At 47.0% G+C, this 9,589-nt stretch overlaps 1 protein-coding gene across 2 annotated transcripts in view; it reads left to right on the top strand.

The window, feature by feature from the left end:
* Positions 1–9,003: 9,003 nt before the first annotated feature.
* Cnot6 (CCR4-NOT transcription complex, subunit 6) overlaps positions 9,004–9,589 on the top strand; it is a gene marked incomplete in the record, with an annotated part of 69,094 nt that continues 68,508 nt past the window's right edge. The window contains 1 exon segment of one of the 2 annotated variants that reach the window (XM_005376002.2): positions 9,004–9,589. 2 annotated transcript variants of the gene reach the window in all.

Genomic DNA, 9,589 nt, shown 5'->3' with positions numbered 1-9,589 from the left:
ATGTCATCGGCTGTTCTTGCCACACCAAACTGACAGTTATGGGGCAGAAACAGACAGCAACGGAGAATGAGCAAAAACGCCTTTGCAAGGTTGACACCATTATGAAGGGAACACTGGTGTCCTCTGATGTCCTGTGGGACTGGGTCCAGGACCACCCCACCACGGATACCAAAATTTGTGAAATCTTCATCCCACAGTCCCTTCTGTAAGAGGTGAACTATTTGTTAAAACCTACACTTATCCCCTATACACTTTAAGTCTAGCTGATTTAAAATAACACAATGTAAACAGTATTTATACTATATTGTCCAGGGAATGATAACAAGAAAAAAACTATGTGTTCAACACAGACAGTGTTTTTGAATACTGTTAGTCTGAGTTAGTTAACTCTGTGAAGGAGTACAGAGCACCTGCTGTACTCAGTGTGGAGGAAAAGCAAGCCTTTCCAGGGAAGGCCAGAGGAGGAGCGGGAGGACGAGAGGGACTTCTGGGCAGGGAAGGAGCCTGGCTGGATGCAGAGGAAGGTGAGTGGTACTGGGAACAGGGAGAGGCCCAGGAGAGGGGGGAGGGTTGCTGGGTCACATTTCACGTGTGGTGGACCCAGTGACAGGTTTGGGCTTTGTTCTGCTGGCAGTAGGAAGCCACTCCTGACTCCCAGGCAGGAGCAAATAGAAACATATACTGGGGAAAGAGCCCTCTAACCATGGAATGTGGGTGAAGTGGGCTGGAGAAGCCCAGACTGGGGTCTTTAGACACCACTTTGAAATCATGGCAGTTGTCTGACTAAAGATGATATTCTTGGACAGGGTTGTGGCTGTGGGGTGGGGAGAAGTGGCTGTATTGGGGGAGCAGATTCTACAAGACTTGAGGGTAAATAAAAGGGAACACCCAGGAGTTTTGCAGAAGCAGCCAGGTACAGCATGCAGTTTGCTGAGGAAAACACGGCAGGAGGCTTGCAGTGGTGGAGAAAGGTTGTGAGTCTCTTTGGACACTGTAAGCATGCGGTGTCAGTGGAGGACTAGCAGGAGATGTCAGGGGGCAATGCTACAGAGGAGCCTGGATAGATGACCCAAACTGAGAGTTCCCATGGCACTGAGGACATCTGGCTGAACCAAAAGCAAGCGCTGAGTCTCACCATAGCGTCAGTGGGCTGGGTTCAAATCCACTCCAACCACATTATTGGATCGCCTGGGCACCAGGTAAAAAATATTCAGAAAAAAAAGCTGTCTGCTCTGAACATGCTCATTCCCTAGACAATAGTGTAACACACAACGACTGGACATATTTATAAGGTACAGTGTGATATTTTGACACACTTAAAATTAGCACACCCTTGCCAGGGACATAGCTCAGTGGCACAGTGCCTGCCTGGCAAGCACAAGGTTGTGAGTTCAATTCCCAGCACGCACACAAAAAAAATTTGGGCTGGGGACGTAGCTCAGTGGCACAAGCACCTGCCTAGCAAGCGCAAGGTCCTGAGTTTGATTCCCAGTACCTCCCCTAAAATTAGTATGCCTATCACATCAGACATCCTTTCTTTGTGTTGGGAACATTCAAAATTCTCTTTTCTGGCTATCTGAAATACACAATAAATTATTGTTACTTATACACCCTACTGTTCTATAGAATACTAGAACTGTTGTTTCTCCTAACTGTAACTTTGTATTCAGAAGAAAATTTATTAGTGCACCTTTGCGGTGCATAATGTTACATTTCTCATAGGAAGTTGGTGCATGTACACAATACATCTTAATTCCTTTTATCATTTTATTCCCTTCCCCTCCATCCCCATTCTGTCCATCTCTTCATCCCCCCCCCCTTTTGAGAAAGATCCATCTCCTTTGGTGGTGGATCGACAACTGGTGGTCAACTTGTAACACCCAGCTGAACTGAATCAGTGTGGTGCTGGGTGTGGAAGGCCCGCCTGGGGATTGTTGCCGGCAGCATAAGAGGCAGAACTAGTGAAGCTGTTGGGAAGTTGTAGGGAGCTGTTGGTTTTCTTGGAGGAGCTTGTCGTGCTGGCTTTCCTGATGTGTTCTGCTGTTCTCATCTTTGAAGGAGCTTGGGACCTTACTGTCACTGGAAATGGCTGTGGTTTACTTTGGGGGAGCTCTGTCCTCACTTTGAGCATCACTTCTTAGCTCCAAAGGGACAAATGGCACACTGCTCAGTCTCCTGGAGAAGCTTGTTGTGTTGGCTTTCCTGGTAAGAGCTCGACTGTTCTCATCACTGGAGGAGCGTGGGACCTCACTGTCGCAGAGGATGGCTGTGGTACTTTTCACGGGAGCTCTCATTCTTACTTTGAGCGTTGCTTCCTGGCTCCAGTGCAGATCCCTCAGCCTGCTAGCACCAGTCTTTCATCCCACAGGTAAGACTTTCTAGCTTCCACCACTGACCTTTGGGCCTTTGCGGCAGATCTGTGAAACAAGCCTGCATGACATATTGTGGTGGGCTCTTGGCCTCCAGTTGGACTCATGGGGGGCATTGTTGTGGGTCCTAGGTCTTCAGCTGGACTCATGGAGGACACTGCTGTGGGATCCAGGCCCTCAGCTGGATTCTTTGGTCTTTAATGTGTGGACAGATTTCCTGCACTCTCTTTGTATATGACTCTTTGTGTGACTATTATAAAATAGTTCTTTAAATTATGTGTCCTGTATTGGTCCCCTTGGAAAACCCCAAACTACAACATGCTTCTTCCTATTATCTTTTTTGGTACTGGGAATCAAACTCAGAACCTGTGCTTGCCAAGCAGGCACTGCCTATTATCTTTTATTTTTGCTCTTTATTTATTTTTGGGTTTTTCATATAAACTATGTGATATTTAAGTTTGTGTGTCTGATTTCACTTAACATCACAGTCTCAGCTGCATCCGTTTTCCTACAAAGGACTCAATTATTTTTCTTTATGGCATAGTAGTACTCCACTGTGTGTAAATGCATTTTTTCTTTCTTTCTTTTTCTTTCTTTCTTTCTTTCTTTCTTTCCTTCCTTCCTTCCTTCCTTCCTTGCTTGCTTCCTTCCTTCCTTCCCTCCTTCTTTTTTTTTGAGACAGGGTCTCACTGTGTAGTTCAGGCTAGCTTTGAACTCACTATGTAGCCCAGGCTGGCCTTGAACTCACAGTGACCCCTGCCTCATCCTCCCAAATGCTGTGATCACAGGCATGCACCACCACACCCAGAAGCAACACATTTTCTTCATCCATTCATCTGTTGATGGACACACATGTTGCTGCCAAGATTTAGCTATTATGAATTGAGCTGCTATAAACACGAGTATGCATGGACCACTGTAATCTTATGTCTTTAACTCTTTCAGGAAAATACCTAGAAGGGGGATAGCTGAATCCACTGGAATTTTGTGTTTTAGTTTCTGAGGCATCTCCATTCTGGTTTCCACTGTGCTTGTGCTAGTTTAAGTTCCCACTAGCAGTGTAGAAGTGTCCTTTTCCCCTGCAGTCTCACTAGCATTTATTGTTTGATTTCTTGATGATGACCCCACTCTGCCCTCCCCAACTTAGGGTAACCTCCATCCATTCTACTCTCTACTTCTGTGAGATCAACATCTTCAGCTTCCATGTGTGAATGATGTGAATGATTCCAAGCTCTGGCTTGGACACTGTATGTCCCCAAAGGTCAACGTCAGGGTTTAGTCTCCGGTGGCAGTATTGGAAGGTGCTCTGGGCCTTTAAGAGGTGGAGCCTCGCAGGAGGGTCTTAGCTCGTTGGAGGTGTGCCCTTGGAGGGAATTATGGGAACCTGGTCTTATCTCATTCCCTCTTCTGCTGGTCTTTTGCTCCCAACATGCACTCCTACCATTGCCACCTACTATGCGCCATGATGGGACACAGTCAAGGAGTGTCCTCCCTGAGCCTGCATTCAGACACCTGACTTTGGCCCTCCAAAACTGTGACCTAAATAAACTTTACTTCATAAATTGCCTGCTTCTGGTGTTCTGTGAGTGATGGAAACCTGGCTAACACAAGTGAGAATATATGATACTGTATTCATCTTTTTGTGTTTCGCTTACTTAACATGATGTCCTCCAGTCCCACTCAAGCTGCTGCAAATGACGGGTTTCAGGCACTTTTGACAAGGCCCTAGGTGCTGTTGCTGCTGCTGTTAGTCCTTGAAGCACAGTGAAGAGTGAGCCTTTTCTAGAATTTTCCTTCTCCTTTATTACCCATTCCACATCAAGAAGGCTTCCTGACCCTGTCACCTCCCCTCCTTCTACATGCCCATGTTCTGTTTTATTACCTCTGACCTGCCACCTTCTTGACATGTCTTCCCTGGGTTCACGCTGTTGACAGTTCCTCCCTGGAGAAATCAAATGTTCTCTGATAAGTGATGCTTACCCACTCACCTTTTCAGCGTGGAGAGGGTGAATCCAGTCCTCTACCTCATGGCGGAAGGCAGCTTCAGGGTCCAGTATCACTCCTCACCCACAGATGCAATGCATGGGGCTGGAAGATGCACACAAAAGTGTGTCCTGGAGGGACAGCCAAGGTCAAGGCCAGAGAGTGGAGCTGGAGTTGAATAGGGCCATCCATCCCACAAGTCCTGGGAGCTTGTGCAACAATAGGCCTGAACATCCCAGACCAAACTGAGGAAGAGCCAGCAGTGAGACCTCACTGCTCTTCGAAGGAAGGAAGAAAGCTCACACCTCTTTACTTGGTTCTCTAAATCTGTTGGTCTTGGGTCATGATAGTGTGGACTAAAACCACTTTTTGAAACACACACGCTGTACTGCTCAACATGGTGACTACGATAAATAATAATGCACTGTATATTTTTAAATTGCTAAAGAATATTTTAAATTTTCCAGTGAAAAAAGTGATATGACTCCAGGCATGGTGGCACATGCTTGTAATCCCAGTACTCTTGGAGGCTGAGGCAGGAGGATCAGTGCGAGTTCAAAACAAGCCTGGGCTACAAAATGAGCTCAAGGCCAGCCTGCACTGTATAGCAAGATCCTGTCTCAAAAAGACAAAAAAAAAAAAAGAAAAAACAAGAAAAAAATGATATGTATGTGGGATGATGGATTTGTTAATTAGCCTGATTTAATCATTCCACATTGTAAACATGTATCAGTGTCACATTGTACCTCATAAATATATACAATAATTATTCTACAATTTAAAAGTGCACATGTTCTAGTTCCAACACTGAAGAGTCTGATTCTGCCTTCTTGAAGCAGCCACTATTTTAGCAAAACAAAACCTAATAGTGACCAGGAACTGCACGCACCCATTTGAGCGCTGGGCTCATTTCAGGTGCCGATGGCTCCACCTGGTGGCTTTTATGGAACATTACATCACCTAATTTTCCCAGCAACTAAGGAAAAGAGCCTTATCCTTATTTCACTGACCGGGAAAGTGAGCCTTAAAGAGCGGAGGTGATATTTCCAAAGTCACACATCCTGGAAGTAGAGGAGAATTTCAACTCCAGGACAATTACCTGTCAATGGCTGTGGTTAAAATCATCCAGGGAGCCTTCTGCCCCGGAGATGAGGCCTTTAGCACCACCCACACTCATGAGGCTCCTTGCCTCCTGACGAAGGGTCCTCGCCTGGAACCTGGGTTGGCCATGGAGGGCCCTGCCTGGTGGACTGTGGGTAGCGGGGTGAGAGGAAGGCACTGTGGCTGTGGAAGACACTTGGGCTCAGGGCAGCTTACCCTTGCCAGCTTGATGTGTCAGCACTTAACAGTGGGGATGTGTCTAACTGAGGCATGCACACGCAAACATGCACATGACACACACATATACACACATAGCTGGGGTCCATATTTACAGGATTCAACCTATTGCAGACTGGAAATGTGAGGACAGAATGGCGTAGGTACTGAACACGTACAGAGTGTGTCTTTCTTGCCATTATTCCCTAAACCACATAGCATGACTGTTATTTACATACCACGTATATTGTATTAGGTACCAGGACTTGTATAGGCACCTAAGGATGATTTAAAGTATGTGGGGGGATATGCATAGGTTATATACAAACGCTGTTATTCTCTAAAAGGACTTGAATATCCTTGGAATTTGAGATCTGAGATAAGCCTGGAGCCAAACCCCTGTGCATACAGAGAGAGGAGTGTACACTCATGAACACACATAAACCTACAGACACGGGGAAGGGAGAAACGGAACAATATGACAGGGGAGCTGGAAAGTAGATGTGAGTGGCCACTGGTTTAGCCAGGTACACTGATTGTCTGCTATTTTCCCAAGTTCCCATGAAAATGAGAGTAAAGGCACAAACGTCCTCTGGTTGATTCCCTAACGCAAAGAGCAAAGGATGTCTTCAATGAAAGTTTTCCATCAAGGAATGGGGACAGGGGAGTCGGCACCCTCAGCACCCCCAGGGATCCTTAAGGACACCCAATCAAGGGGAGCCAGGGTACCTTCCTAACTCACTGGCAAGGTCAAAGAGCAGCAGGCTGGGAGAAGGACGTCTGCCACCTACAGCCCTGGTCTCCAGGGACAAAGTCAGCTCTGTAGAGGTGGCTGTCAGTCAACAAGCTCTAACCCTGATATACCAGTTGTTCCTTCCACAGAAATGGATACAAGACAAAATCACCCGACATTTGGAGAAAAACAACTCCCTGGGAAGGGAAGAAGAAGAAAAAGACTCAGACCCTGACTCCCACAGACACATGGCAATTCTGCAAATGGAAAGGAAAACTCAGAATCCTCAGAAATTATAGGCACTGTTGCATATTTTATCCTTAACGAAAGATGTCTGCAATTTGGTTTTTTCCCTCTCAATAATGTTTTTGAGACTGTCTTAGTTACTTTTTTCTTGCTGCTGAGACAAAATACCTGACACCCAGAATTAAGGAGGAAAAGGTTTATTTAGCTTACAGTTTGTGGAAGTTTTATCCATACTTGGCTGGCTCCAAGGCAGAGTGACACATGACAGAGGGCAACAATTCATGGCTGCAAAAGATAGCAAAAGCAGCAAGAGCAAAGGGAGGAGCAGCTGCAAGCAGCCTCTTTCCATCCCTTACATTGTATGCAAACTACCCGCCATTGGGTGAATATAGCACTCACACCTATAATCCCTGCATTAGACCATGGATCAGTCAAAAAATCTAGAAGCCCACCCCATGACTGCATGAAGCTTTGGGGGACACGAAGACACAAACCATAAGAGGCTTATTCATCATAAATAAGTCAAGCAGTTAATTTGTTCCACATTCCTTTGCATACATGTTCCATAACTATTGAATGACACTGATGATGAGTTCTGATTTTTATTTTAGTTTTGTGTGTGATTATTAATGATACTTAACAGCCCTGTGATTATAATTGGAAAATTACTTCTAACTTTATAGACACTTACTGGGTTACAGATACTTATTAGTAAAATGAGGATGACAGTAGAACCTACTGATACCATACGGTGGATATAACAGGTAGATTTCAGGCTCTTGTATGCAAGCCAAAAATTGCAAGTGGACATCCAATAGTGAAGAAAAAGCAACTGCATTTAATAAAGAAAGATGTGCTCAGGATAGGTCCCTGCCAACAAATATGTGGCACCAACAGAAAGGTGGTCTGGGACAAGAAAGTAAAAATCACGGCACAGCACACAGATAAATCAGGCTTTCAGACTTTAAAGAGGTGGACCCCAGCCTGAGTGCCTCTCAGTGAGTCTCTAGGTAAAATTGACAGGAATGACTGGTAGGGCACTAAGCCAGCTCAGGGGCTTTCAATAAACATGTATGTCCAAAAGCTCACTCTGATGAAATGATATGTGTAAGATGCAGTTCATGTTTATGAACCTTTAACAGAGAAGAGAAAAGGTTACTGACAGGCCATGAGATCTTACATGCATGTGCTCAGGCCTGAAGCCTCAGAGATTTTCTGGATCTTTGCTATTTTATTTTCTTTCTTTTCTTTTTTTTGGTACCAGGAGTCAAACTTAGGACCCTGAGCTTGCCAGGCAGGCGCTGCTATTTTATTTTCCATTTCTCTCAAAACAGTATAAGGAGGATTGGCCCTGGGGTGTTGCCCAAACTCAAGCAGGTGTAGGGAAATGGTCTCCCAGCACCAACTGTGTTCCCTATACTATTAACACGTACTTTTGCAATGAGGATTAAATGAATTTATAGATGTAAACCCTTAACATAGTGTGGTGGTTCTTATGAAGACGATGCTGAGCTCAGACAAGCATGTAACTCCTGTCCTGAATAGAACATCCTGATCTTCGAAGTTTCGTCCTTGTTACGGCTTACACCTAAAATGTCCCCCAGAAGTCTCATGTGTGGAGGTGAGGGCTGGCTGGATGGGGCAGGTCACCGGGGGTGTGAATTGGAAGGCTGCATTCTCGCTCTCTGCTTCATGATCGCCATCATGAATGGCTTTCCTCAGCCTGGCATCTTCTCCCTTAGAGCCAGTCAACCACAAGGAGTCCACTGAAACCGAACCAAAACCAACCCCTCCCCGCCTAAGTTATAGGTACCAGGTATTTTTGTCCCACAATGCCAAAGTGACTAATACACCCTTCAGTCCTTTCCCTACAGTCAATTCTCCGGGGCCTCGAGCCGCTGCCACCCCTTTCCCACATCTAGCCCAAGACAGACTTCAGCGAGGGCACGTGTTTCTCCCTTGTTGGCTGTCGTTACTACCTGGGACCAGATTCACTCTCATTTCTTCAGGGTTGATTTTCAAGAAAGGAGCCGGTAGTCTGTCATAGTTTACCAGCACGCCATACCCCGCATCTCCAATGATTTTAATAGTCTGGTGTTACTCTGGCCCCTAGATTGCGAGGTTACTCAAAGAGGGGCAGGGTCTGATCCAACTAACATTTCCTGCTGCGAGCATCACGGCCCCGACCGGCCCTTGCCCCGCACACAAGCCGTCACCACAGCCTGCCCTGAACAGGACGTCTTGATCTTTGAAAGCGTCTCTGATCAGTTCTCAAGACCGGGACCCCGCCACCGAAAGCTGTTCTTAATTTATTGCGCTGACAGACCATTAGTGGACCGAAAAGGGCCATTAGTTTACTTTTTTCTGCATAATTGAGGCAGGAAGAATTATTCAACTGCTCATTCATCTTTCGGCAGATCGATACTGGCCAAGGTTAAAAGTCTGCCAATAGAGGTGTGCTTCCCCCGTGCTGGACACGCGAAGGCCTGAGGGAAAGGAGAGATATCCAGGGGAGTAATCTCCAGGAAAGACACGGAGGAAAGCAGAGAAAAGCGAACAGTCGGAGGCGAAACATGAGCTAGAGGAAACACCGAGCTCAGGACCAGGCGCAAGCGGGAGGTCCCCGGCTGCGGCGTGAGAAGCGCTGGAAGAACCCGCGGAGGGCGGGCCGCGCGCGCCGGGCTCGCCCACTGCTTCTCAGCCAGGGGTGGAGGTTTACGGAGCGTTCCCCCCCCGCAGGACGCCGGATGGTCGCGCCCGGTAGCGGCGACCAATGGGCGGCCGGGATGTTGGAGCGGCGGCGGCGGCGGCCGGGGCGCTCGCTGGCTGGGGACGGCTGCCGCCATGATGCTTGTTTGCTTTCAATGAAAACGAGGGGGGCGCGGAGGAGGCGTCGGCGTCGGTGGCTGCGGCGTCGGCGGCGCGGGGGCGAAGCGGCGGC

Source organism: Chinchilla lanigera, unplaced genomic scaffold, assembly GCF_000276665.1.
Source record: "Chinchilla lanigera isolate Chin_1 unplaced genomic scaffold, ChiLan1.0 scaffold00007, whole genome shotgun sequence".
Classification (NCBI taxonomy): domain Eukaryota; kingdom Metazoa; phylum Chordata; class Mammalia; order Rodentia; family Chinchillidae; genus Chinchilla; species Chinchilla lanigera.
This window is presented reverse-complemented; position numbering and strand designations above follow the sequence as displayed.